The sequence below is a fragment of the Anas platyrhynchos genome, chromosome 2, assembly GCF_047663525.1.
Source record: "Anas platyrhynchos isolate ZD024472 breed Pekin duck chromosome 2, IASCAAS_PekinDuck_T2T, whole genome shotgun sequence".
In the NCBI taxonomy this organism is placed as follows: domain Eukaryota; kingdom Metazoa; phylum Chordata; class Aves; order Anseriformes; family Anatidae; genus Anas; species Anas platyrhynchos.
Window position 1 is genome coordinate 80,273,570 of NC_092588.1, and position 26,355 is coordinate 80,299,924.

At 46.7% G+C, this 26,355-nt stretch overlaps 1 protein-coding gene across 9 annotated transcripts in view; it reads left to right on the forward strand.

Moving 5' to 3' along the window:
* RNF152 (ring finger protein 152) overlaps window positions 1-26,355 on the forward strand; it is a 40,639-nt gene that overhangs the window by 6,613 nt on the left and 7,671 nt on the right. Inside the window, exon 2 of one of the 9 annotated variants that reach the window (XM_038174740.2) lies at window positions 4,275-4,388. The exons of 3 other annotated variants lie outside the window; for them this stretch is intronic. The gene's annotated coding sequence lies outside the window, so the exon portion shown is untranslated. 5 more of the 9 variants (XM_072034993.1, XM_038174739.2, XM_038174737.2 and 2 more) reach the window with 5 other exon arrangements.

The following is a 26,355-nucleotide window of genomic DNA, read 5'->3' on the forward strand; positions in this document are numbered from 1 at the left end:
GGGCTCTCGCTTTGACCCTTTGGTGAAGCGGAGCAGGATCTCCAGCAGCCACAGCCTGATGGAGGCTTCAGCGTGGTTTTACCTCTAGTCCCGGTGAAATTCAGGGGTATGCATAAGCAAGCTGGCGTGCAAGGGTTTTAAGCTCAGGGCTGCCTACTGTAAGCTTTCCAGGGTGTGAATGCACATCTTTTTTTACTGCATGGTGCTCAGAACAAATGCCATATTGTGTTTGGGTTTGGTACAGAGGAGCTGACCTTGCTTGGGACCGATACCTACAAAGTAGGAGCCGTGGTGCTCCTCTGCTGGAGTTTTATGGGGGATTAGTTGGAGATCTGAGGTCCTTCAGAAAGCTGGTGAGGCTTATACTTCTAAATGCACAAACCATCTTTTCGAGCAGAATTAAGTTTTCCAAGGCAGTGAAATATTTTTCAGACCATGACCCCAATCAGTTGATGGTGCCTGGAGGATGCAGGTCTGCAGGGATGCATGTGATGTTGATGTGACTCTACCAAAGACCCAGTGATCTGTGGTTTTGCCCATACAGCCATTGACTTTGGGGCCTGGCGCAGGGCACCAGCCTTTAAAAAGGGTGGTCTTACACTGCCACCTGTATTTATTTGTCAGTCAGCCCTGCAGCCCTTCTCAGCATCAAGTAGCAGCTACTCAGGCGCGAAGTTCTGCTGGCTGGAGCGTGGTTGTTCAGCTGAGGAAACAGTGTGCAATCTGAGTAAAAGGTTGTGGATCTGGGGCACGAGCGCTCTTTTTTGTGTGTGTGGGGAGAATGTGGGAAATGGATTTCCAAAGCCTGGGATCCTGGCATGCCTCACATTCTCTCCTGGTCTTAGGCTTTGCCTCTGTCCGGTGGGTGGGCTGGGGGCCGGGCTTCCCTCCCCTTTACAGCACCCAGAGCTTCTGGAGAAATTCCACAGCTGTTTTGGGGTCTGTCCAGAGCTGCCTCCTTGCTGTGCTGGTGCTGTTTCCTCCACAAATAGGTAGCTTCTGCTGCTGTGCTGGGCTCTGCGAGCTCAGGTCTTCTCCTTCCAGCCCTGCCAAGGCATTTCGCCCCCTTCAGGTGCAGACAACCTGTCCTGGCCACTGCTTCCTTCTGGTGGCAGGAATTGCCCCTGCAGAGCAACCTGCCCTTTCTCTGGTAGGTTTTAAAGCAGAGTGGCTCTCCTGCCAAAAGCACAGGACGGCGATGCTGCCACCCAGACAGACGTTTTCGCGGTGGAGCCTGCACAGCGCCCGTGAGCTGGGGAGAGCTGGAGTGGTCAGCGTGCTGTGCGCCCTGGCTGGCTGAATCTGCAGGACCCGGCAGCTCCGCGTCTGAGGGCGGGGAAGGAGGCGAGCGCCGCTGCTTCCTTAGGAGCAGCAGCATGCAAAGGTTGTGACAGGGGCTGCCAGCGCCTGCTAGACGAAGCAGGGATACTACTTGAAAGAAAGGGAGGTGGGGTGTGTGTGTGCGTGTGTGTGTGTGTGTGTGTGTTTACAAACAGGAGCGTACAAAGACAAATAGAGTTTTATTTTTTGCAAGCGCAAAGCCTACGCGGTGAGTGTGCCATCAGACACACTGCCTCTTGCCAGCTAATATCGTCTGCAAATGAAACAAGTCGGGTTGTTGCTGTTGCAGCTGCTTTCCCTCATGAAGCAGGGTGAGCCAGACGCGTCCGACTCTGGGAAGCGTGCTGGCGAGTTGCCTGAAGTCTGAGGTGCACAGGGTAATTTACTTTAAAAAAAAAAACACAAAGCACAATATAACAATTATCCTCCAGGATGAGCACGTACGACCGTAGTGTCTGCTTGCAGTTGTGCTTTCTGTGACACGCTCTCCAAAGTTGCGTGTTGGCTGCATTCGCCAGCAAACGCAGCCCGGAGGTGATCGGCTCCTTCCCTGACCTGCAGTTAGCAGCAAGAGTCGCACTTAAACCAGTTTTAATGCGGGAGGGAGGAGGGATCCAGCAGCTTGGCCGGGTTATTTGGGATCCAGGCCTGGGGAGCTTTCGTTCTGACCTTGGGCAAGGCGCATCAGCTGCTGCGTCCCCTGCTTTTCAGGCCCGATCTGTTATGATTCATTTCAGCGCCACTGATTGATGGATAGCAGTCCTGGTGTCCTCATCTGAAGCAACCCCAAAATCCCCGAATGTTTGTGTGTGAAATCGAAGTTCAAGTCTGAAATCTCCCTCTCTCCTCCCTGCTCTTTACCTCTGACAGAGGTGGAAGCAGAGGAATCATTCACAGCCATCTGCTGGAGGCATCCGTCACGCTGGGAGCAGCCTGCTAGCTGTTCCGCGCCTTATTAATGATGAGAAGATATAAACACATGAGCTCATAATTATGTTGCGTTCTGAATTACTTACAAAATAATGACACGAGGAGAACAATGGGGTTACAAAACCCAGCGGACAAAGGCAAGGAAATGCCAGGACTAACGTTGCGCGGCTCCCCTTCGCATCTGCATGATGATACAATCTCTCATTCTACCGTTGCGTCATTTTTTCCCTTTCACATTTTTTTTTTCCCCCCTCTTTTGGTAATTACTGCAGAATTCATTTTCTCTCCCCTGTTTACTTTCGGCACCTCTTTTACACCCCACCCAAGGCTCGAGCCGAGCCGTGCTGTTAATTCCTTCCCGGGGGGCTTCCCGGGCGGGGAAGCTCTTGCGACACCTCGGATGCTGGCACCGTGCGCGTCTTCGGGAAGGGAGGCAAAGAGCAAATCGTCCAGAGTCATCCAGAGGGCTTAGACCTTGGGGCTGCAGCATTAATTTCTAACCCTTGAGCTAGCAGCCTGTGCCAGCTGGCTCTGGGTGCTGGTAGTCCCCTGAGCGGGACAAACACCGTGCTGGGGACACCCCCAGATCCCACCTGCGGATGGGGTGGGCAGAGCTCTGCTGCCTCCTCGCTCATCTGGGGGGTTTCGTCTTCCTTACTTCTCGCCCAGAGCTGTTGCTGTAGCCATCCCCTGAGCTCAGGCAGTGGGTAGGTGGCTGCTTTAGGCCAGCTCTATGAAGTGGCTTTATATCCAAAGAACATGCTGCCTTCTGCTCTGTTCCTGTGGTTCTGTGTATGGGGTCTCACCTGATGCCATATAACTTATCCTACAGTCAAGCCTAGGTGAATATGCTGCTTTATGGGGCTGAATATGAGACTTAAATTGCATCAGTTCGTGGAAAAGTGAGGAAGACTGGCCAATGACTTTCTTTTTGTTAGTTTTCTGAGATTAGGCTGCAGAGGCTGGGATTCCAGCTGAAGCACACGTTGGTGCAAACTCAGGCACTTCCCGGAGGAGACGTGTGTGGTCCCAGCAAGCAGTGAGGTGCTCTTCAGCCCATGTTTCATTCTGCTGGCCAGTTTGCAGTCAGTGTCCTTTCAGAGCTTCAAATAACAGTTGCCAGCAGAATCTGGTCTTGGAACAGGCCAGACTGACCTGGTAGTACCCGAGGTAAATATATCTGGGCAAATCTTCAGGCACTGTAGCTCTCTGGGGACAGAGGCTGCTGCTTTGCGGGGTGGCCCTGTGCTGTATGAGCTCTGAGGGCTTTGCTGTCCCCCTCCGGCTCTGCCTCCCCCTCTCCTCTTCCTCACAGCATCTGTGGTTGGTTGGATGCTGAGAGGCACGGACAGGGCTTTGAGAAAGCTGGCTCAGCAGAAGAGGTGGAGAGCCAGCTGATGCCAGGATTAATATTCTTTCAGAATTGATGGATGAGACGATTATAAAATTGCAGAGGGAAGTGAAACTTAAAAGGAATCCGCGTTTTAATTGCAGTCTGGGCTTTTTTCAGCAGACAGCTCCTAAGGTGCAGGGCAGATCAGGCGTTTTTTGGGCGAGGACGTTACCGTAGAGTGGACAATACACTGTTTAAAAGAAAAAAGCCTGTGCCAGTCTGGTTTCCTCAGTCTGGTGCTCTGCCTTCAGTTGCACTGAAGAACAACGAGCCCAGTTTTGGGCACGATGGATGTGGCTGAGCGGGGGGCACTAGGCAGCCAACTACTGATGAATGCCAGCTTGAAAACACAGCCCAGATGTTTGTGTGCTGCGTGAGGTTTTCTCACAGACAGGAGGTTTGCCGGACTGTGCTTCATCTAGACTTGGGCCAAAACGTTCTCCATCCAATTCTGGTTTCCTCTGGGATTGAAAACTCTGCAGAATTTCCTCAACCCCAGAGCAATTTGCCCTAATTGCGCTTATTTGGAAAAGCACCTGCGTAGGTGAGTTAGTTAGGATGAGGAAGCATCAACCTTTTTTTTCCTCATCTCCTCCCGCTTTCTTCCAAGTCAGAAGCTGGGAGAAGGAGGCACCTTTCAAGACACGAAGAAAGCCGTTGTGTGGATGTGGCTTCAAAGCACTGTAAGAAAGGGTCAGACCGTGGCATGTGTCCCACTTTACAGGTAGGTACAGCACGGGGGGGGGAAGCACTTGGTCGTACCATACGCTGCAGATTTGGGGAGTGTTGGGATGGCCCCAGGCTGCCCTCACCTTGCTCTGTTCTCCATATCCAGCCCTTCCCTGCCCGGCTGGGGACAGACAGGCTCGTGTCCTGTGCTGGTGGCTGGGGAATGGGTGACCTAGGCTCAAGTATGAGTCCTCTGGGACTTGTGCACGCAGGGCTGTGCGATCTGAGGGCACGCTGGTTAAGCCTGAGAGATGCCTGATGAGAGGCTGAGATGGTTATTTGCATTAGCGAGGAGGTGATTAGTAGACGGCGTTCGTGGCTCTCATCAGAGACCTCTGAACGTCTCAGAACTGCTGGTGAGCTGCCTTTGCAGAGAAACATCTTCATTTTTACAAGTGAAATCAAAGGGCCGAGCCCTGTGGTCTGAAAGCTGTTTGTTCTCAGCCTTTGACACGTATTCACCTGGCTGAGTTGCTTCAAATGTAAAAGGCCTTTTCCAAACCAGGAAGCTTGCACAAAAATGTATTTTGACTATTCTTTATTTTAAAAGCAAAATGCGAAAAGACAACTCTCATCTGCTCCCTTCTCTCGCCCGCTTTCTTCTGTTTCTTTTAGTGGCAAAACAAGGAAAGTGAAAAGATTGAAGGGAAAGCTTTGTGTGCATGCTCACACTTGTATGTACAGAGGATAAACTAAAGTGAGTGAAAATTTTTAACTTAGCAAAAAAAAGCCAGTGAAAATCACTGGTTTATGAAAAATTACAGTTATGGAAAAAATGGTTTTAGTAGCAACTTGCAGAGCTCTGCAAGCTCTGGAGTCACCGGTGTGATATGCTACATGCTCTTGAGATGCGGCAGCTTCTCCCTCGCACAAATCACATCAGGCAGGGTAACACGCAGATCCACTTTATTTCAGCGGATGCAGGGGAGAGGGTGCTGAGAAACACATGCAGGCATCTTAGGTGAGTGAAACTATCTTCAAATGCTTCAGTAATGTCAAATATGACCGAAATAGTGAGCCTCTGTATTAAATAAATGCCTGTTTTCCAAGGGAAAAGCCCATAACAGGACTTAGAAAAGCTCAAAAGCTGTCAGGAGGTTGTGGGTTAAGTGTCTCTACGACCACGTTGTCATTTTATTTTCTGTTCTTGCCACTGATGTGCAGGCGAGAAGAAATAAAAGTGGGAGGAGGCTGGGGAGAGAAGGGCACAGTTGCTTTGGTTGGGTTTTTGTTTGTTTTACTTCTTCAGTGCATCCATCTTTACATCTGGTTCCTGGCAGTGTTTTATGACCTCCTCTGAGCAGGAGGCTGCTGATGAAAGTGATCCAAAAGAGCGAATCCCATCGGTGCTCTCTGTGCAGAGCCTCACGAGCAGGCAGAAACCTACTTCCAGCGCTGGCCTTATTAAAACACGTTTCTGAAGTTATTGAGGACCAGCTTCATCTGAAAAGAGTACTGCGAATCGGCGGGAGTGCACCTGGGAAATGCGTCAGGATGTATGTGCTCAGGCTCTCTGGAGCTTGAGGAAATATTCCTGAAGTGAAAACTGGGAGTCATCTAGGCACTAGCTGAGGAAGAAAACAGTGTAAGCCACTCGGGGACTGAAAAGAATGAGCAGAATAAAATACAAGTTGCAGTTCTATAGTGCCGTGTAAAAGAAAACCGCTAAACACGTTTCCTTGGTAAGCAAACAAATGCTTGAGTGGTATTGTATTACTTGTTCAGCTCCTGCTCTGAGATTGCTGGCACCTTTTGCAACCAGCAAGCTGAAATAAAGCTTTGTCGGAGTAGCAATTTCGGGAGATTGCTTGGAATCTCAAACTGCTTATTTAGGTTTCTTTGATTTATCGGGTGATGTATTTGGGGCCTGGTAGTTTGTTTCAGGAGTACATAATGTAAATAAATTTGATTAGCGCCCACGCTTTCCGTCAGTCTTTTGGCTGCGCTTTCTAGCTCGTTAAAGCGCAGAACTCCAGGTATTGGCGAAATCTCTCCCCGTGAAAAGCTGGTGCAAAATAATTGATCTGCAGCCGAGGGAGTGGCTGGCGGGTGTGCTGCACTGCCCAAATCTGTGTGCCACTCACTGTGAGGATGCACACGTGTGGTCAAGCCTTCCTGCATCGTGGCTCAAATCCCTGCTTCAGTGAGCCTCGGCTGCAGCTCTATGGCCCGCTTATGGATCTCACAGCAGCAGCAGAAGGCAAACGTAGCACCAGCCTGCCCTTACTGCTGAGGAGAGGGTGCTCAGCCTCTGGGAGGCACCTGCACTTGCCTTGCAACCCCTGCTCTCCCCAGGAAGGCTGCTGCAAGTCAGGAGAGAGCCAGGAGAAGCAGGGTCTTGCAGCCCACGTGTCGTTGGCTTCCTGAGTCTGGAGAGCGCAGTGGATGTTTGGAAGCAATGAAAACAGATGGCCATGTGGCCAGTACAAGAAATGATTAACTCCACTGCATTTATTTTTATAGCGAAATTGCATTTTCACATCTCCACGAGGGATACTTTATCAGGGTATGAACCCAGCAAAGCATTTGTGTCTGTGGACATAGCAATTTTGGCACAGATGTGATGAAATTAGCTAATCTCTCGCAGCAGACACAGTGAGCTGCTAAAGCTGCAGTTTTGCAAGTACGGCTGCATCCTCTCCGAGGAAACTTGGCGATGCGGCTGTGGTGCTCTGAGGTCGGATTTCTCCACGCTTCGGATTGATGGGGTAAGGTACGTTGAATGGGCATAGATTTAGCAAAATCAAGTCGTGGTGATTTTAGAGCAAAGCGTGGGATTAATAACCGTGAAGATAGAGCATTATTGGATGGAAATTTGATTTCACTTTTTAGTGGCTCAGGAATGTGAGCATTTAAGATTTGAGTCATGCTTTTAACGGTGTTTTAACAGGACTTTCAAAGTTGTGGGTACACTTCATTGCGTTCAAATTAAAACGCATGTAAAAGCTTGCGAGTACCAAGTGTTTGTGCTTGTGAATTGGACAGTTCGTTGCGTGGCCCACCCGCATTTTGTGTGTGCATGCGAAATAATCTGCATTAGCAGTGGAGCATTCTGAGTGTGTGCAGATTACGTTACAGCTAATCTGCGTCCAGGCAAAGCAACTGGGAAAAGCAGCTGTAGGGGGCCACTGAGGTAAGGCTGGATACCTGCTGGAGGCCACCAGGCTGTGTCTCACCTTAAAATCAGAACGGGGGTGACGAGACAAGAGCAAAGAGGTTGGGGTTTACCTGGTTGTTGCAGCCAGACCCAGTTGTTCGGTCAGGGCAGAGCACTGTTTTGACAGAGAACCAGGCAGGGCTCTGTTTCAACTGGTTTCCACAATGACTCAGTGTAAGAACTGGCAATGAGGTCATGCAGTGTTGTTTTTTTTTTTTTTTTTTTTTTTTTTAAGGACCTGTTGTACTAATTAGGTTATGTTATGTGGCTTAGTATTAGTTAAGCGTGCCCAGGGTTACTGGTAGGAGTTCAACCTTTCATTTTCTGCTGGAAGCGACTTCCCTTCAACCTTCCGAGATGTACAGCAGCTGTCATTAAGGACTCGAACATATTAATCCCCAAAGCACTGTTTAAATTATGAGGGAAAGGGGGGGAAGGAAACTGCAGCAAGTGGTAGGGGTGTTATTGCATTGAGCAATTGTGAGTGTCACAGAGAGAAGACGTGTCAATGTGCAGCAAATACTTGCATCGAGTCTGTTCATCTGCACGTAATATGTATATATAAATTAGTGGCAGCAGTGATTAGGTATAATGGCATATTATGTAATTGTTTGAACAGGGCAACAAAGAAGGTAAGGCTTCCAGACTATTGCTTTTGCTCATAACAAACATCAAGTCCTCCCTCTCCACCTCCAGGCACTCCAAACTTTGCTCACACCTTATCTGTGTTCGCCTTTGTTTCCTGCTCGTTCCCTGTCCCCATCCACCGCGTTTCCTCTTGTTCCTGCCCTGGCCTCCAGCTCCTGTAGGGAGCTCTGTGTTTTTTTTTCTTTCACTACTTTCTGCATCCTATCTGCCCCCTCCCTAATCTACAGCAACACAGTCCTTCCCTATCACGTGTAAATCAGGCCGATTTTTAGCTTCGCCTAAATTTCTGTAGCAGATGTAAGTTAGAAAATAACTTTTTTTTTTTTTTTTTTTAAAAAAAAAAAAAAACATCCTTGTCCAGTGTTAGCTTCCAGATACTGTGAAGGGTGGGTGGAGACCTTACAAACAGAGTAACGCTACACGGAAACTCAGTGCAAACCTTGCCATGGCTGAAAAAAAATCTTCATCTCTCCACCTGTAATTCCAGGGATGTGATTTTATCAGGGTTCAGACTCCGTGTTTTATTTCCTAGAAAGTCTGTGGCTGCTAAGAAAGGCCTTCGTCTCTCACGTGCTGTTGTCTGGAGTCCAGAGGCAAAATCCAGAAAGAGCACCTCCATCATCACTGAGCCACTGGCTGGGTACGGCACGGGCACAGCTCCTTCCCTTTGAGCAGTGCCTGGTGTTGGCACAGCCAGAGCTGAACTCACACTGCCTGAATGCCAGCACAGCTAGCTTGTTATTCTTTGGGACTCTTCAGCCTTCCCAGCCCAGGCAAACACGATTTCATTCCCTTTCTCCAAAGGCTGTTCCTACTCGTTGCTTTTTTCGCCCCCCCCAGGTCTAACGAGTCTCGGTGGCACCTCCAATAATGTTTCCTTGCCGTGCAAAAGGAGAAAAGCACTTTGTCAGCAGCCTACTTCAGGCAGAGAAATTCATATCTGTGAGACGCATATGTACAGAACAGCAATTACTCAGACCATCAATATTTATACAGCAGATAATAGTCATCACGGACAAGATGAATATTGTCACAACAGCAGTAGTTGCTGGGGGGGTGAGGGGTGGAAACATAATTGTTAGGTTTCTTTAAGCAGCATAGTTATTTAACTTCCAACTGACTGCTGAAAACAGCTTCGAGTCTGGATCAAATACTCGGTAGGACTTCACCTCCTTCTGGAAGTGGAAATGCCCCTCCTGTCTGCCCTTGTGTCGCTTGGGGAGCACCCTCCGGGAGGCCGGCCTTTATGGGCAGCTTCTGCTGAAGGCAGTGCTGCTGCCAGTAGCTGAACAAGGACTAGTTAAAGAAGCAAACCAAAACCACGAAAGTCTGCAGCTTATTTCAAAAAGGTTTTAGTTATGTCCGCTGCAGACAGACACGTGTTTGGGGACGAGGTGGAGGTAGCTGTCTGTAGGGCGGGCCCTCTCCCAGGCCTACCCACAGCTGTGGCAGGGCCATGCTGTCACCATGCCAGGCCTGGAGGCCAAGTGAGCCCCATCCCAGCTCCTCTCACTGCCGGGCAGAGGGAAGGCCAAGGTGGTGGCTTTCCTGTTGGCATGGCACGAGCAGCTCCTGCCACCCGCCCTCCTTGGCCTCCCTGTGGTGGCATGGCTGTTCAGGAGAGTCGTGTCCACTGGCAGGAAGATCTGCCAGGTTGCCCCGCTTTATGATTTATGTGCTGGCTTTTTTCTTCTGCTTTTGAAATACAAAAAGCATTTCAAGCTTTTGAACCCCCTCGGCTTCTTTCAGCTGACTGTAGGGTGCAGTATTTGGTGCTCCAAACTGAGCTCTGTTGGGCTGGTTCTCATTCATAACATGAATCACACAGCTTCAGGTTTTTGAAAAGCCACAGAATCACAGTACGGACGAGGTTGGCAGGGACCTCCAGAGATCATCTAGTCCAACCCCCTTGCTGAGCAGGATCACCCAGAGCACGCTGTGCAGGATGGCATCCAGGCGGGTTTTGGATATCTCCAGAGAAGGAGACTCCACAGCCTCTCTGGGCGACCTGTCCCAGTGCTCTGTCACCCTCACAGTAAAGAAGTGCCCCCTCATATTCAGCCAGAACCTCCTGTGCTTCAGTTTGTGCCCATCGCCTCTCATCCTGTCACTGGGCACAACTGAAAAGAGATGGGCTCCGTCCTCTTGACACCCTCCCCTCAGATATGTATACACCTTGATGAGGTTTCCCCTTCCCCATCTCCAGAAGATGCTGAACTGCTCTTTTTCACTCCTTCCCAGAGTTAGGTACCTTCCCAGATGCAAGCAATGCAAGAGAGAGGGTTGCTCTGGGCGAGGTGTGGTGCTCACCCACAGGAAGGCAGGGCTGTGCTCCTACCCCTGGCAGCATTTGGTCACGGTTCTTTTTCTCTGTAGGTAAAGGCATTAGGCTGCCTGGATTCCAGCCCTTCTCCAAATGAATTTTTAATATAAAATAATTAAACTTTCATTGGAACAGGGACAGGAACCCAGATCTCTCTCTTCCCCTCACACTCACTTTTCCTTTTTGACCTGAATATTGAATTATGCACTTCAAAGTAGAATGGGTTCAGCAGGAGGCATTGGCAGAGCTCTGCTGAGCTGCTGAAATTGCCGGTACTTAACATTCATCTGGGAGAAGAGTATTATTATTTTGTCAGGCTCATCCGTGGTGAATGAAAGTTTCCTTCTGTGATGAGTATACCCAGGTTCTTGCGTGGGTTTGCTGAATCTGCCTGGGGCACGTGGCTTGGGGAAGTCCTGGCTCTGTTGCACGAAGATTAACTTGGACTGAGTAAATATTTGACGCTAAACTTAGGCCAGCTTAGATTTTCCTGGTGCAGGTAAAGCAGACATCCAGTAATGGCAGTATTAATACTTCAGATGCTATTTCCCAGTGTATGACTCTTATTTGAGTGCTTGCTGAATTACAGATCACAGACCCAGTATTGTAACTATGCGTCTGTAAGCTTTTATTTATTCTCCCCTGTTTTTTTATTTAATTGTGTTTTTTAACTGATGGAGGTGTAACATGGCTGTTAAGACTATTGCAGGGATTGTCAGAAAGGAGTTGGTCCAAATGTATTTTTTGCTTGTATTTTTGTTGTTGGTGTTGTTCTGTCTGAGGTTCTGCCTTGGGTAGGGCAAGTACTGGCCACCTCTCTTGGAGATATTGCTGCAGTTTATAAAACAGTCCCTTTAGGTGGGTGAGCCAGTCCTGTATCAGCCCCATGCTGGTCACTGACTGCTCAGTCAGTGGTACTAAAACTGAGAATAGCTTCTTTCTTTTTCTTTCTCTCTCTTTCTCTCTCTCTTTTTTTTTTTCTTTTTTTCTTTTTTCCCAGGAGTGAGGAGGAGAACAATGGACCATTGAAGAGAGCAGGTAGTCGACACTGCTGATGCTTCAGATTATTGAGCTGTGTTGAAATAATGAGGTTTCTCATCAGGCTGGGTTGCCGGTACCTAATTCTCTGAACCTTTCTTTCATTGTAGTAAGTTGCATTGGGATTTGGCGATGATGAAAGGGACCACTTCTCTGTGTTTAATGAGGAACTGCATTTTGGCCTTGTATCCTTGCTAAGCCCTGACCCATCTATATTCTAACTCCAGGATGAGATTTTAGCGGTGGAAGGAAATGGGGTGCTTGCAGAATCCAGAAGCCATGATCCCCTCTTAATTTTGTTTCACTTCAGTGTCAGGCACTGGGGCACCTCTCAGGCTGGTGCAACCTAGCTAAAACCTTTTTCTTTTTTTGGGGGGGTGAATAGGGGTTTAAAGGTCCCATCCTGTGTAGAAGCATTCTTTTGAATTAAAAATGGTAAGAGTTGTATGACAAAAGGTGGAGTTAAGGATGTGATGGTATGTAGCCTCAAGGATGTTCCTGGAGCAGGAAAACCCCTCCTCCTCAGCTTCTGAGCAGCAAAAGGGTGAAGCTCTTTGCCTCTTCCATTAGCTTTACAACTAGTTTGAAGATTTCATCCTGTGTTGCTTTCCAGAAATCTTTACTGCATCCAAATTTTGTCCAAAAGTTCATTGGTTTATTTTATGGGGAGGGAAAAGAAACAAATCTCCTTGAACTGAAAAATCAGATGGAACACTTAGGGTTAGGAATGCTAGCACCATCTCCCATGGGAAGTCATTGGCATGCTTTGTCTTCCCATTCTTCCCTCTGGGCTTGACTTTGTGGCTGACTTGCATCTCTTCTGTTCACACTGAGTTGCCCATTGTGGCTGTGGCAGATATAATCTGCTAGGAAATCCACTCTGTTGCTGAATGGGGTCGTGGGTTATCCTGTATGTAAAGACCTTGAGCTGTTATGGGCAGTGTTACACAGATCTAAAAACCGGTTGCCAAATTTCTTCTGTTTAGTGAAGAGGCAGCGTGCCCCTTTGTACAGGTAACATAGCTGTTCATTTCACTTCCTTCATGAGGCATTCATTTGAAAATCTGCCTTTCCACTGAAACTCACTGTTGACTGATCTTGCTTTAAATCAGAATCTTGTCATAATTTTCAAGAGTACAATACCATTTTTAGGGGCTTGCCTTGCAATAATAAATGTGATACTAGGATACGGGAATTTCTTTTAAGGTCAGCATAGAGCAAGGATTTGATTTGATTTACCCGAAGAGACTCCTGCTGGTCTGGCATAAATGTTTCTGTGTGTGCAATTGAATGAAACTGGCAGAGGGAATGGGCATAAAATATACTCCAGGCTAGAGATTTTGCTTTTAACAAGGTAGATTACCTACCCAAATAGAAATCAACAAAAATATTGGGGTTGCATCAATTGCAGCCCACTGATTAAATAGTCTATTTAATCAGAGTAGGCAGCGTGGCAGTATATGAAGTTTCAGGGTCTCAAGAATGTAAAAGCTGGGCAGTAATAGCCAATTGGTAAGAAATTAGTGAAGAAGCGTTGCTCCCAAACTTGCCTTTGGTAAGCAGCCAGCTGTTTTTACAAGGACACTTACTGCTGTTATGGTTGGCCTATTAGAAACTCCCCTTCAGAAAGATGACCCTCTAGGAAGGCTTCAGGGGTACAGAAACTCAGTCTTTTCGTTCTCGCAATTTCACAGTGACTTCTGTCTTTCAGCTTACAACCTCTTGGAAGCTGCCACTCTCTCTGTTTGTGTGACATCTGCAGAAAACACAAGTAATAGCATTTAAAGAGAATTTTAATACAGATAAGGAAATCTAGGGCATGTCAGGATGGTTTTGAGGTGGTCTTAAAAATTCCAGTGGTTGCCTCTTTTGCAAGCTTTTGCTGAATGTTTTGAGATTTACCCTCCTTGTTCTTTGAGACTTTCTTCTCAAACAGAGCCAGTCACATGCATTGCATTTGCTGCAAGTGGGACTGCTTGCTCCCACTTGCAGAGGTTTTGCCCAGCGCAGTGCAACTGGTTCGTTTGTCGGGGTCACTGGCACAAAGAAATGCTGCCAGGCCTGCATCCAGGCTGTTTTGCAGCTTGAAAGAAGGGAGGCTTCAAAGAACTTGTTTGCAAAGTCCATGTGATTACTTGTCACGTATAAAGTTGTTATTTTCATATGTAAAACAAATGAATTTGTGGTATCATACTGGTGTTCCTGAACATGCTTGCAAATGGGTAAAGTAAGCCACCGAAAAGCCTTTTATATAAGGAAATGTGCATTTTAAGAGGAAATTCTGCCTGTATTCAGAAATAGATTACGGAGAAATCCTCAGGCTGAGTTCCACTTTGGAGTCCTGATTTATAGTCTGTATCATCTCACTTCTGATGCTGCCACGTGCTTGGCGCAAGGAGGAGTGAGATAGAGGGCTGCTGATGGTCTCATCTTGATAATGAGGAGTTATTTAAAGAAAGGTTGCGTTTTTGTGACATTGCTTTCTTCCTTATTTGTTGTTTGGAGCCAGCATGACCCAAAAAATGAGTGGTTGGTGGAGGGCAGTGGAAATAAGTCCTCACAACTACAGGAACTTCACTCTTGTAGCCCTTCTAGCTCAAGTAGGAGAAATCTTTAAGACAAAGCAAACAAAAAGCCTCCTTCATATTTTGGGGAAAATGATTCATTTTTTTCCCAATGCTTGAGTTACTTTCCTCTGCTGGCTGAAACTCGCTCTGTGGTCAGTCCATTGGAGAATTTCTAATCTTTTTATGTTAATGGGTGGTTATGAAACAAGGACAGAAAAATTAGAGACCATGCACTGGCAATTTAATGAAGCGATAAGGATCTACAACTTTGTCCTTTAATAAGTTTGTAAAACTGTTGCTTTTCCAAATGAAGAGAGACACAGAGGTGGCGGGAGCCTATACACACGCGATTTAAATCAGAATATCATCAGTTTCTGGCACCGGTGCTCACTTCTTTTGTGTGATTTTAAACAATATACACCAGGATTTTTTCCTTCAGTGAGGGCCTGTGCATTTCAGTGACCTTTACTGCATTCTTCAGAGGGCTTATGCAGTCTGACATCAGGGAATGAAAAAATGTAATGATTTTTTTTTTAAAAAAACAGGTCTTCAGCTTAGGCCCTATTCTTACAGTTGTACTACTCGCAGTTAGGCACCTGTGCTTTGCACCTCCGCTCTTATATGGGACGTGGAGCAGAGCTTGCATCTGCTCAGGGAGAGCCATGGAAACAGGGGAGCCGGGCGAGTTCTTACAGCAGCAACTGCAGCGCTTGCTAACTTGGAAATATTTCGGATGTCTCATGATAATCAGCAGACAGTTACACGCTTCATTGCTGCTCGGTGGTTAAAATTGGTATGGGTTACAGTTATGCTTCATGACTTGCTTTTCCATGTATGAATATTTTATGAACCGAATCCACATCGGGATGGCTGCTAGGAAGGCAGAGTAAGCAAGGACAGTTGTCCCATCCCTCTTTCCGTGCCATCAGCCCTTTGTTGTGTACTAAGAGAAACTTGGTTGAAAAACACATAACAAGCAAACTTCTGTGCAGCGTGTATGATGCACAGACCTTGAGCTGCTTCGGCTGGGTAATGGTAGCGACCAACAAGGAAGACGTATGACAAGGAAGGTATGGCTTACTGCTGGCTCATGGGCACTTGGTTTGGAATTCGAGATGTAAACGATGTCCAAAACCCTAATGAATATCGTGTGGCATTGCTGGTGGATCCTCACCTGCAAGAAGTACACCCTTCTTTGCCTGGTTTTGTCTGCTTTGTGCATTGCTCATACCCACAGAGATGACCTTAAACTTTTCCCAGTGTTATGCCTATTTATATTTGGGGTCAATTTGTGGGGGAAAATGCCAGTGGTCCACTGACATGTACAGGAGAGGAAAGGTAGTTACTTTCTGAGAGATCTTTCCTGCTGTTTCCACGTAAGCAGAAGGATCCCATGGTACAAGTTTGCCTTTAAGGAGAGTTTAAGCAGCAACTCATTTTTACATTTTCAGTATTTGTATAGATTTTTTGGTAATTCATAAGGACTTGTGATAAAAATGCAGTCTTTTTTTTTCCACCCAGTTTGTATGACCTTTAACGTTTTACACTAAAATTTCCAGGGGAGGATGGTGTAGAAATCGCATCTTTGTCAGCTGCATCGATTCATTATGTTTCTAAAAAACGACTGCTATGCTTGATACCCAGAGTTGGGCAAAACAACTGGCTTCCAGTCTGTCTTTACAATTTCATTTCCTAAGAGAACAGCACATTCTTCTTAGGTTTAAGGGCACCTCTTCCCTTCACCTTGAAGTTGCACGGTGTTTTCTCAGTGGAGACAGAGGGACGAGGAGGTTTCCAAACCAGGAGCACAGCAAAGCGATGGCTCCTAAAGCTAGGTGAGCGTTGCAGAGACCGGGTGAGCCACAGCTCTTTGAGCTGGATTTATTTCTCCCGGCTGACGAGGCTACCAGACGGGGGCTTTCCTGCCAGTCAGCGTTTAATTGGAAGAAGTGTCAGCTTGGCTGAATGTGCTGCAGGAGGGGAGGCAGCAGGCTGAGAGGAGGGTGGGAAGCGTGGCGGCGCCTCGAGGAGCCATCTGCAGAGCCGCCTCGTAGCCATGCAGGCAAGCACTGGGGCTGGTATGTATGTGTAGGGGATAGCTAAAAATAAACAGAAGGGAAACTGGTTTCTCAGTCTTTAGGGTGTGTTTTTTGGTGGTGGTGGTGTTTTAAAGCAGTACGAGGCAGCATTGTGTCAGCTGTGTCTGAGGTTGCTCCTTGTGTGGAGGAGTGCAGGAGAGCGGTAGGAAGCAGGATTAAGTGCTGCCACTTTCACATGCACGACACAAAAAAGCAAACTCAGCTTGTCCTGAGGGAGATCTCCCCTTAGGGAGCAAGTTGTGAGCTCAGCACTTTGGACGCTTTTCCCTACGCTTCTGGACACGATGCCTTGCAGCAGCGTCGTGTTAGGGTGCTAAAAGGCAAGGCCGTGGGCGTTTGTCCCCCCTCTTTGGGAGTGGGAAAGTGGAGATGCTCATCCAAGCCAAACCTCCTGGAGGCTGCTGAAGCAGGGCAGGGGCACAGCCGAGCAGATCGGGGTTTTTGGTCCTGCCAGCCCTGCTGCTTAGGGCTTCGTATTCTGGAGTGCCACCTGCTGGCCCCTGCTCTCTTAGAGCTCTCTTTGGAGGCAGCTGCTCTAAAGGATGAGAGCTCAACGCCAAACACGGTGGGTGTTAGTAATAATAATGCCATTAACTATTTGTATTGATCATTACATTAATTTTTTCCTCATCATAGCATTTAAGGACCCTGTTCGTTGGCAAAGACCTCACTCTGGCAAGCCTTCTGCAAAGTTAATGTGAAAGAAACCTGCAGAAGTTTCACTGCTTAAAAATACAGAGCACAGCATGACTTCAAGAACAGAAGAGGATTTTTCCAATCCATTTTTTTTTCTAAATAGGAAATACTTTTTATTTTTGTCTCGATTTAATAAAATATCTTGATAATTCCTGAGGTCGGCAAAAAGAAATAGACTTTTCATAAAAGTGTTTGCTTTTTAAAGGAATAATCACTAGAATGAAAGATACATGGCAAATGAAATCACTTAAAGATAGAACAACACTGACCCAACTCTAAAAAGTAACAATGATGTCAGTAAATGAAATGATACTGAAAATCTTTTGGATGGAAAGCAAAGGATGTTATAGCTTGTGGCACGGTGCAGATCTGGTCCAGAGCTCATCCTAAATGAGAACTGGTTTTGGCGGTAGAAAAGAGGTACGTCTCTCATCTCTTGTCACATTGATTTCTGTCTCTTGGCCAAGTCCTCAAGTGGTGTGAGTCAGCATGGTTCTTCTGGCATCGCCTTGGCTGTATGCATTGGTATTTCCTGTGTTTTGTGCACTATTGTAGGGCACACAGACACTGTTTTAATAAAACGGTGTAAAGACCTTAGCTGACTGGAATATGTGTCAGTCCTGCACAGATATATCTCTTCTTAGGCTGCATCTTCCAATGCAACACCAGTAGAGTGTCAAAACAGACTTTTGGCCTTTTCCCCTTTCTTTCAACAGTCTCTGTGGCATCTTTGGTTCAGAAAGGCTGTTCTGTGTGATGCTACAGGTAATATGCATTGGATGCATGTGGTGAAGCTTCTCTGATACTGTGTTTAAGCTATTAGTGACTTTGGGATGTACTCTTGAGACCCTTGAGATGAGTGACCTTTTTAGAAAGAACTGAACTACCTGCCCTTCCAAAGGATGATCCTCTAGCTCTTCTGCAAGAAACACCTCTAAAAAACAGTAATCCCCTCAAACATATAGTCCTCTTCAGGATTTGGTCACATCATGCAAAGTGACTGGTCTGATGAAAATATACTGTGTTGTTATTTTTTTCTAATTTTTTTTTTTAGTCAACAACCAAAAGGCTGAAGGATTCTTTGTAAACATGCTGCTATGAAACTATTGCTGATAGCTTGGGTATATTTATCTCCTTTGCCTTCACTAGGCTGGGAAAGAAAAAGAAAATGTGGGGTATTGCTAGAGTTAAGCGTCCTGCGCTCAGCAGTAAAGTGGTGTGAGTAAGAGATGCTTCTGGCTTGCTCAGTGGTTGGTTGACAACATCAGGAGAAAAGTTATTCCAGAGTCAGCACGGACAGCTTTGCTTGCTCTACCTTTTTATAAATTTCTTCTTCTGAAAGGAAATAGTCAAACTAAAATGAAAGTTGGAATGAGCTGACAATTTAATGGAAATAGCCATTTTTGCCTTAGGGAGAAAGTATTTGCTTAATTTGACCTGAAACTGCCAATGAATTTGTTTACCTCAAAACTATGTTTCTGTAGTTAGCTCTAATTCAGGTTCAGAGTTCCCTGAAATCATGAGGCTGGCTTGCAAGTGAGAGACTAAAGTTCAGGGGCCTGCCTAACCAGGATTTGGGGCTTGTGAAGTCGATGTTTTCAAGCTTTTCTTCAGAAAAAGGGGGCCAGAAACCTTCTTTTTACTGAATACTGAACTGCTTGTAGATAACCATGTGAGCCTGGGGGATTTACCACAGCCATATACTATCAGGGTTATGATGAAATCTTGAGCATTAGCAATATTATACTTGTTATCTTCTCGAAGTCTGTTCTGCTGTTACATTGCAAGGAGTGCAGGGCTAGGCCCAAAATTAAGCAGTTTGCTTCATTTTGATGTTTTTTTTTTTTTTTTTTCCTCTAATGTGGCATAACACTGTCCTTTCCCAGCATCTGCACTCCCTCATGCAGTAAGTGCTGTATGCTGTTGGATCGGTGCTGCCAAGCGGAGGGTTTTCCACACCAGGATGTTTCCAAAGCAGCCAGGCTTTGACTGGCAGAAGTATGATGGGTGATGTCTGGCCTGAGCTTTGAAGGGGATGAAATACAACCTGACAGAGCTTGGCAGGTCTGATAAACTCCTTGCAGCTACAGCAGGTGAGTGGCTCTGGAGTTGAATACCCACTGTCTCTGTGAGGGAGAGCATCTGTGGGTTTCAAGTAACATTTGCAAGAATAGTTTATCTTCCCATGCCAGAGCATTTGAGAGGCCGATTGCTGGTCCCCACCATGACGTGGCTGTCAGAGCAGAGAGCCTGGCAGCTCTGCATCTTTGTGCTCCGTCTCTGAGGAGCTGTAGTTTATCTCAGCCCACCAGAGAGGGTTGTGAGACATGGCAGTGCAGGCCCAGTTGCTGCCTGAGCTGTGGCCATGGCCCTCAGGATCACCGTATCGCTTAGCTGTGAGGTGTCTCTTGTCTTGCAAACGGTGCTGGTTCCTGTGAGGGAAAGTGAGACTCAACACAAACCCCCTCACCTTGTTTGGCTTCATCCTAGAAAACCACCCCTGGGAGTCTTCTTCTTGCTCCCATGGGCCTGCCCATGTCTGCGGGCATGAAGGAGAGGGCTGTGAGCATTTCCTGGCCTGTTGCCTCACTGCTAGACTCAGCTTTGCCCCGCTTGTACCAGGGCTTCAAGTCTTACACACCACCAGTCTGGTTAGTTGTGGCTGTTTTGGGAAGGTTGTGTCGTGTTTGCCTGGGTCACCCATTTTCAGGGTGACACAAGGTGGGTGAAAGCATCTGCTCGTAGAGATTTACTGACCTGCCTGCGGCCGCTGCCACTGATTCTCTGTATTAGCGGTGTTGATGGATGATAGTGTGTTAAATATGTAAATGTGCAACTGACCTCAGGAGCATGTATCATCCCATTAACTCCAGCGGCTGATGTCAGGCTGGGCGCTTCATTACTTGGCTGCACCGGGCCTTGTGGAGCATTGTAGTCATGCGTAGGAACATGTGCTTTGGAAAAGCATTGGGACAAGTTAGTTATTCTGTATAACATGCTAAATCTTTGGGGGATGATTTGCCTGGTGATATAAATCAGGATACCTGATGGCTCAGGAAGCCATCAATATGTATGCTGCTCAGGCTTGGTTTACCTCTGCTTGCGATCCATATTTGCAGCGAGAGTTGGACCGCTCCCAAAACTCAGGAAGCAAGTGTGGTATTAATATTACTGGCTGCCAGGAGTGTTACGGGGTGAATGATTAGCTTCCAATAAGAAAGGAGCTTCTGGACTGGCTCCAGTTCCCTTCGGTGTAGCCTGCAAACCAGAATGACCAGTGCCGTGACCTGGAGTAGCTGGAGAGCTTATCAGAGGCTGCAAATGCACGAAGATCGCAATTTGTCTGCGTTAGGAAATGACATAGTTAGCGGCTGACCTTGAGGAGCCATGCTGGCTGGCTATCGGCCACTCTTGTGAAGATAAGCTCTTGGAAGTCATTCTTCTGTGTTATGACATCTGTTACACCTTTTCTTGTGATAAACAGGAGACTTTACTCCCCTGCGCTGCCCATATAGTAAATTTCTGGAGAAAGGTAAAAAGATTAAAAAGCTCCCCCCTCAGTGTAATCTCCATCAAACCTTACTCTACTTCTTTATGGTCTATGAAAGAAGAGATTTTCCTTCCTTATTATTATGAGGCTTCTAATAAAATGTTTTCCAATTTCTCAATCCCATCCATTTCACTGTAAAAAGATGTATTATTTTGATTCCCCTAGGTCTCTGGCTTTTTTATTTTACATGCTAAACCAAACAAAAAGAAACATCCCCTCCCCACACCCAAACAAAACCAAAATCCAGCCCAGCCCTTGGGAGCAGCAGCGTGAAGGTGGCTGCTGGGTGGTGTGGGTCTCAGCATCGCTTCCTCAGGAAGCCGTGCTTTGTGGGCACCGCGTCCCGTGTGTGAGACAGGAACACAGAGCGGAGCTGCAACAGTTCAGCCTCTCCTTGGAAGGACTTCTGTTTCCTGAGGTAAGCGTGAAGTGGAGTTTGCAGTTTTTGCATTATGAAATGTGAGTATCGATTCCTCTCTCTCTTCGGGCCAGTGTGCAGGTAGATTTTGACCTGGTTTTATCAAAAACTGCTCGGTGACCTCAGAGAGCTGCAGTGTTTGCTCCTGTAGTAATAGTTGGGTGTCTTAATGTGCTACTTCAAGCTGATTCCCAGTCAAGCACCCACTGACCTATATCGGTGAGAGGCATCTGCATTTGAGATTTGTTTAATACTGTGTTTTGGGGGATGGTGGCATTTTGTAAGTCAAATAGCAAATACTTGGGGGAGGGAGGGAAGAATATTTTAATTAAGTTTCTCTTCAGGTATCGGGCGAATTCAATCAATGGCAGATGAAGCGTAAAGCTGCAATGGGAGAGCAAAATTTGTCACTTTAACTGATCAGGTGCTTCATGGTCTCTCAGCGTTTTGAATACCACAGAATCTGGTCATGTAGCCATAAAAGAAAATCTCTTAGAAAGAAGATGCTGCTTTGCAAATAAAAGCTTTTACTGAGAGTGAGCTTAATGACCATAGCTTGGGCAAAGCTATGAAGTTGCAGGATTTTGGCCTTAGTGGCTGAATTTGTGACCTCGCTTTAAGTTAGGGAGGCTACTTCTAAATCTGTCTTTGCCAACCATCTGCTCCTTATGTCCTGGCCATCAGTTACTACTGGTGTTGCTTGTATTAAGGGGGTGAGGGGTAGACTGTACTTCATATGGCCCTTCACCCCCATTCCTCTTGGTGCCAGCTTGAATGGCAAATGGTTTTGTCACTTGGTAGTGGAGAAACCTGGCTGTTAATTCCTCTCACCCTGGGGTTTACGAGTGTGTCAGGCATAATTAAGAGCAGCCAACAGACCTGAAGAAGTGCTAATGGCCCTGTGAGATTTGCAGTGAGAAAGGCTATAAAAATGAGCACTGTCCCTTGGGATGTTTTGAACCCTGGAGATTTTGTTTATTTCCAAATTGAGAGGGAACCTTTTAGTATCCTGTGCGGGGGAGTTTGCAGATTTGGGATACCTAATGACCACAGTCTCTCATCCTGTCAGAGAATCACAGAGTGGTTGGAGTTGGAAGGGACCTTAAAGATCACCTGTTTCCAACCCCATGGGCAGGGGTTGCACATGGGGTCTCCTGCACTCCCCCAGGCTGGGGGAAGCCCAGGAGCCTGTGAGTTTTAGGGACCTGCAGCTCTAGGGCAGCTTGACAAGTCACCTTGTCAAAAAGCCACAAACCTGGAAGCCCTGGGCTGGTGAGGACCAGGTGAGGTTCCACAGCCTGGACTCCACATCCAACAACATGGAGGGCTGTTGATGGGCTGGATGGACAGAAGAAATGTGCCTGAAACGGGCTTGTTTCTCTGGAATCTTTTTATTTCAAGTAGCATTTCCCACAAGAAAGCACCTCACTTGAAACTTGCTGGTGAGCATGGTTGTTCTGTTTTGACTCAGCAGTACGAATCTGTACCCGTCGTTTGCTGACCAGGCACATTACAGGTGATTAGTAGTGTTTGCTGCTGGAACAAAGTGCAGTTTATCCTGATCACATTTGACCAAAATAAGGTCTTTGGAGCTGGGGAGTGTGGACGTGTCAAAGTTTGCAAATAAAAGGAGGGAGCAGCAGAGCCGGTGAGGTGAGATGGAACAATGTGCAGCAAGTGAGTGTCTCTCTGTTTTCTATAAACACCAAAGGCTGGTGCTTTCACTGGATCCATTCTTTTCCAAAAACATAAACTTCTGCATGTAGCTACTTACATTCCTGTGGGGGACCTTTGTTTCTCCGTCTTCTGCTGCTATGGCTGGCTGGTGACGACTTCTGAGGTAAAGGTGGTGGGTTAATACCTTGCACCCAGGCTCCCTTCTCATGATCCACTTCTGACTGCGTGGCTGCCAGAGAGGCAGGAGGCAGGCCAGCTGCTGTCCTGATTGATCTGTGCTGTTGAGATCACCCACAGCAGATTCCCCATCAGCACGGAAACCCTGGCACAGGTTTGTAGGATGTTGTAGGCTCATATTTCAGTTTCATACGGCTTTATTTTCTGTGGCTTTACACATCCGAGAGTATGCACGCTTGGTTCTCCTCTTGCCAAGGGCTGGATTTCTTGGCAAGGGCTGGGCTAAAGCTGAAGGAGCAATGTCAGCTTGCACTGGCTAAGGATTTGGCCAAATTAAAATGCTTTTTTGCTCTGAAATATTTCTGTACAATTGTGGATAACCAAATGGAAAGAATAGTGGCTGTAGGCTGTGTGTCTCAGGGGAAGGTGCCCAGAAAATAAGAAATTCTGGAGAGAAGAATGGACTCACTTTGTTTTATTGTTAGTTTCATGTCCCTCAAAATGCAGACAGTCTCTCAGTTGCAGTTGTCATGATGGGTGAGCTGTGTCTGTGGAGATGCTTTAAAACTTCTGGATCACAGGCTTTCATGGTTTTCATGTTCTGTGGAAAAGCTGGTATGTTCAGTGAAAGCCACTGAAAACCTTGGAGAGACCACAGAGGTACAGCCACCTTGGAGAGACTGGGAGAAATGGGTGGTTTTCTGAGCCTTACTGATTCTCTGTTTGGGGAAAAAAAGAATCTTTCACCCCTATCCAGTGGCTCAAGAGGTGAGAAGTGGAGCTGCCATGAAGTTTTCCAGGAGCTTTGAGGCAATCTGGGTGGTACTTGCATGACCTTGGACCAACTGCTTCATCTCTCAGTACTTCTTTTCTTAGATGATGAAAGGATATAATAATGATAACACTTCTCTCTTAACAAGGGTGTTGTGCTGAATAAATTAATTAATCTTTGTACTGTTCTCAGTTACTATGGTAATTAGTGCTAAAGAACAGCCTAAAAATAAATAGGATCATTTTGTGAAGGATATTCAGGGGAAATCAGGTAGTACGTCCTGCATGGCTGCAACAGCCCCGGTACATTTAGTACAAACAAATTTGTTGAAAACATTAATGGATGGTGAATTTTGTAGCAGAAGTGCACACAAATATTGTATATGTTCCTTCCTATCCACTATCAGTTGGAAGTGACTGCAGCAGACATTTCCCTCCATATCTGTGGGCAGATGATTCTTGCAATTAGTTCCCCTACAGAGATCGGTGCCCACTCTGCGCCACTCCCCCCATCTCCTTTCCAGCCTAAGGGCACCCGAAATGAATGGATCTTCCTTCGTCGTAAATCATACATACTCGGTAACACTGCCAGAGAATGCTTAATGTGTTCGGGGAGTTTGCGTAATGAACCTTCCTTGAGAAAGGTGAGGTATCGTCAGTGCACTGCCTTGCTAAAAGCCTGTTATTAACCTTGCCGTGCAGCAGGTACAGCACGCCTAAATACGCGCATAGGTCTGGGCAGAGCTTTTGAGGCTTCCAGCGGTCAGCACGCCCTGGAGCCAGTCTTTAAAGATGGGATGTGATATTTAATCTTCTGTGAATTGTATTAAATTCCACAGGCACCATTACAATATATTTTTGTGGCTTTCACGTTGATATATTATTGGGCCCTAATAGGTTAGGATGTATGTGTGGAGATAGTTCTTGGTTCTCCAGTGGAGGCAGTGCCCCTTCAAGGCTGTGGCTTCCACTGCTTAGTCACTTATGAAGAAGAAATACCATCTTAATAGGCAATGATTTATTTGTCTTTGGTTTGTTCTTGGCCTTGTTCACCTCTCATCGTGGACGTTTAATGTCTGCCTGTGCACTGGGTTCCAAGAATAACTGCCTTTTCTTACCACTTTACAGTTAGCGTTTGTGCAGAGTTTTCTCTACATCAGATCCCATTTTAATCTGACCCCTTTTCTTTCTTCTTCCCTGCATCGTGTCGGGAAGCCATGAGTTGTAACAAACACCCTTTCCCCCTTCACCTTCCTGGGGAGCAGGAAACCAGTGCCTTGGCATGGCGGGCCTCCTGCTCACCTGAAGAAAGAGAGCGTGGGGCCTGCCACAGCCTCTGACAGGGTATGGACAGAACAGATGGCGTGACTGCCGAGCAGCTGAAAGATGATTTATTCTCCAGAGCTTACTGTCTTTGTTGTTCTTGAGTTACGTGGTATTTTCTCAAATCTTACGAACTCTTCAGAGAGCACCCCGGATCTGCAAGGAGGGCCTTGTGTCATGCTCTGAGCCACCCGGCTGTACCTTGATCTCCTTTGGTGGATCTCCTCAGCTTTGCAGGTTCCTCCCTCTGTCTCCTCTCCCATGTGTGAATCTCGTCATCAGCAGCCCTGTGGATGTGGGGCAGAGCCACGGCAAGCATGAAACGGAGAGCCAGAGAGGTTTCCTCATGCTTCTTTGCAGCTCTGCCTCTTCTCGTTTTCTCTGCTGCCGCACCTGTCTGACACTTGCGTTTTGGAGCTCGTGGATTTTCATACCCTATTAGATTTATTCATATTACTGGGTAGATCTCAGCCCTGAAAAGCTGTCAGTTGCTGTCAGGTTCAGGCTAGGCAGAGTTATTAATCGCAGCTGCAGTTGCCTCGGTGTGTGTGGTTTCACCGTCACGTTCCCCAGCCCTCCCTCCCACATGCAGGCCCATATCCACACACATGTATGCTCTCTCTTACTGGACCTACAGAGATCCTTGACAGTCTTTTTTTTTTCTTTTTTTTTTTTTTTCCTATTTTCCTGTCAACAGCCCCCCATGTCTGTCACTGGGTGACAAGCGCAGTGACAAAACGAGGTTTTTGTCTGACACTGAAGTCAGCAGTGCCTCCATCCGCAGCCCGGCTGCCTCTTGGTCTTTGTGCTGGAAGCGTGAAGAAGAGTACAGTTTGAGTCAACTTTGGGCAAGGTGTTTACCTGGGGTAGATCAGTGCCCTCAGTTAGTGTGGGGGGTGTTGGTCAACAATTCAATGGGATCAGCAAGTCAATGAGACAGGTCAGTCCTCTGTCCACCAGAAGGTCCGCTGCAGCATTAACTCCTCACCTCGTTATTAAAATGAGGTGATAGAAAAGTACTCAGAGCTTTTTTTTTTTCCCCCCACAGCTTTTTCCTTCCTCACCATATGTAACGAAATGAAACAAGTGGACACTGTGAAGTTTAATTCTGACTGTAGATGGTGGCTTCTGTCTCCCCAAGCCAAGCTGTGGCATAGTGCAGGAGTGTTGTGGGGCTTTCAGTATGTTTTGGAGTCAAGTTGCATTGCACCCATCAAACTAGATAGCAAACCTTTGGACAAGGCAAGCTCATCAGTGTAAGCAAGGGCCAAGGAGTTAGACAGATGTGGCTACTCTTTAACTTGTCCTTAGACATATTCTGAAGGAATCATACTAGCCTCTCCACTTAGGGGATGTTAACATTGATCTGCCAAAATATATCTCAGGTTATTGTTTGAGACTTATGGGGAAAGTAAGAAAAGTCATAATTTGGTATAAGTATATGTACAATGCAACCTTGTAATCAAAATAATGTTTATAGTGTTTTTTTTTCATTATTACTGTTTTTCAAGGAAAATG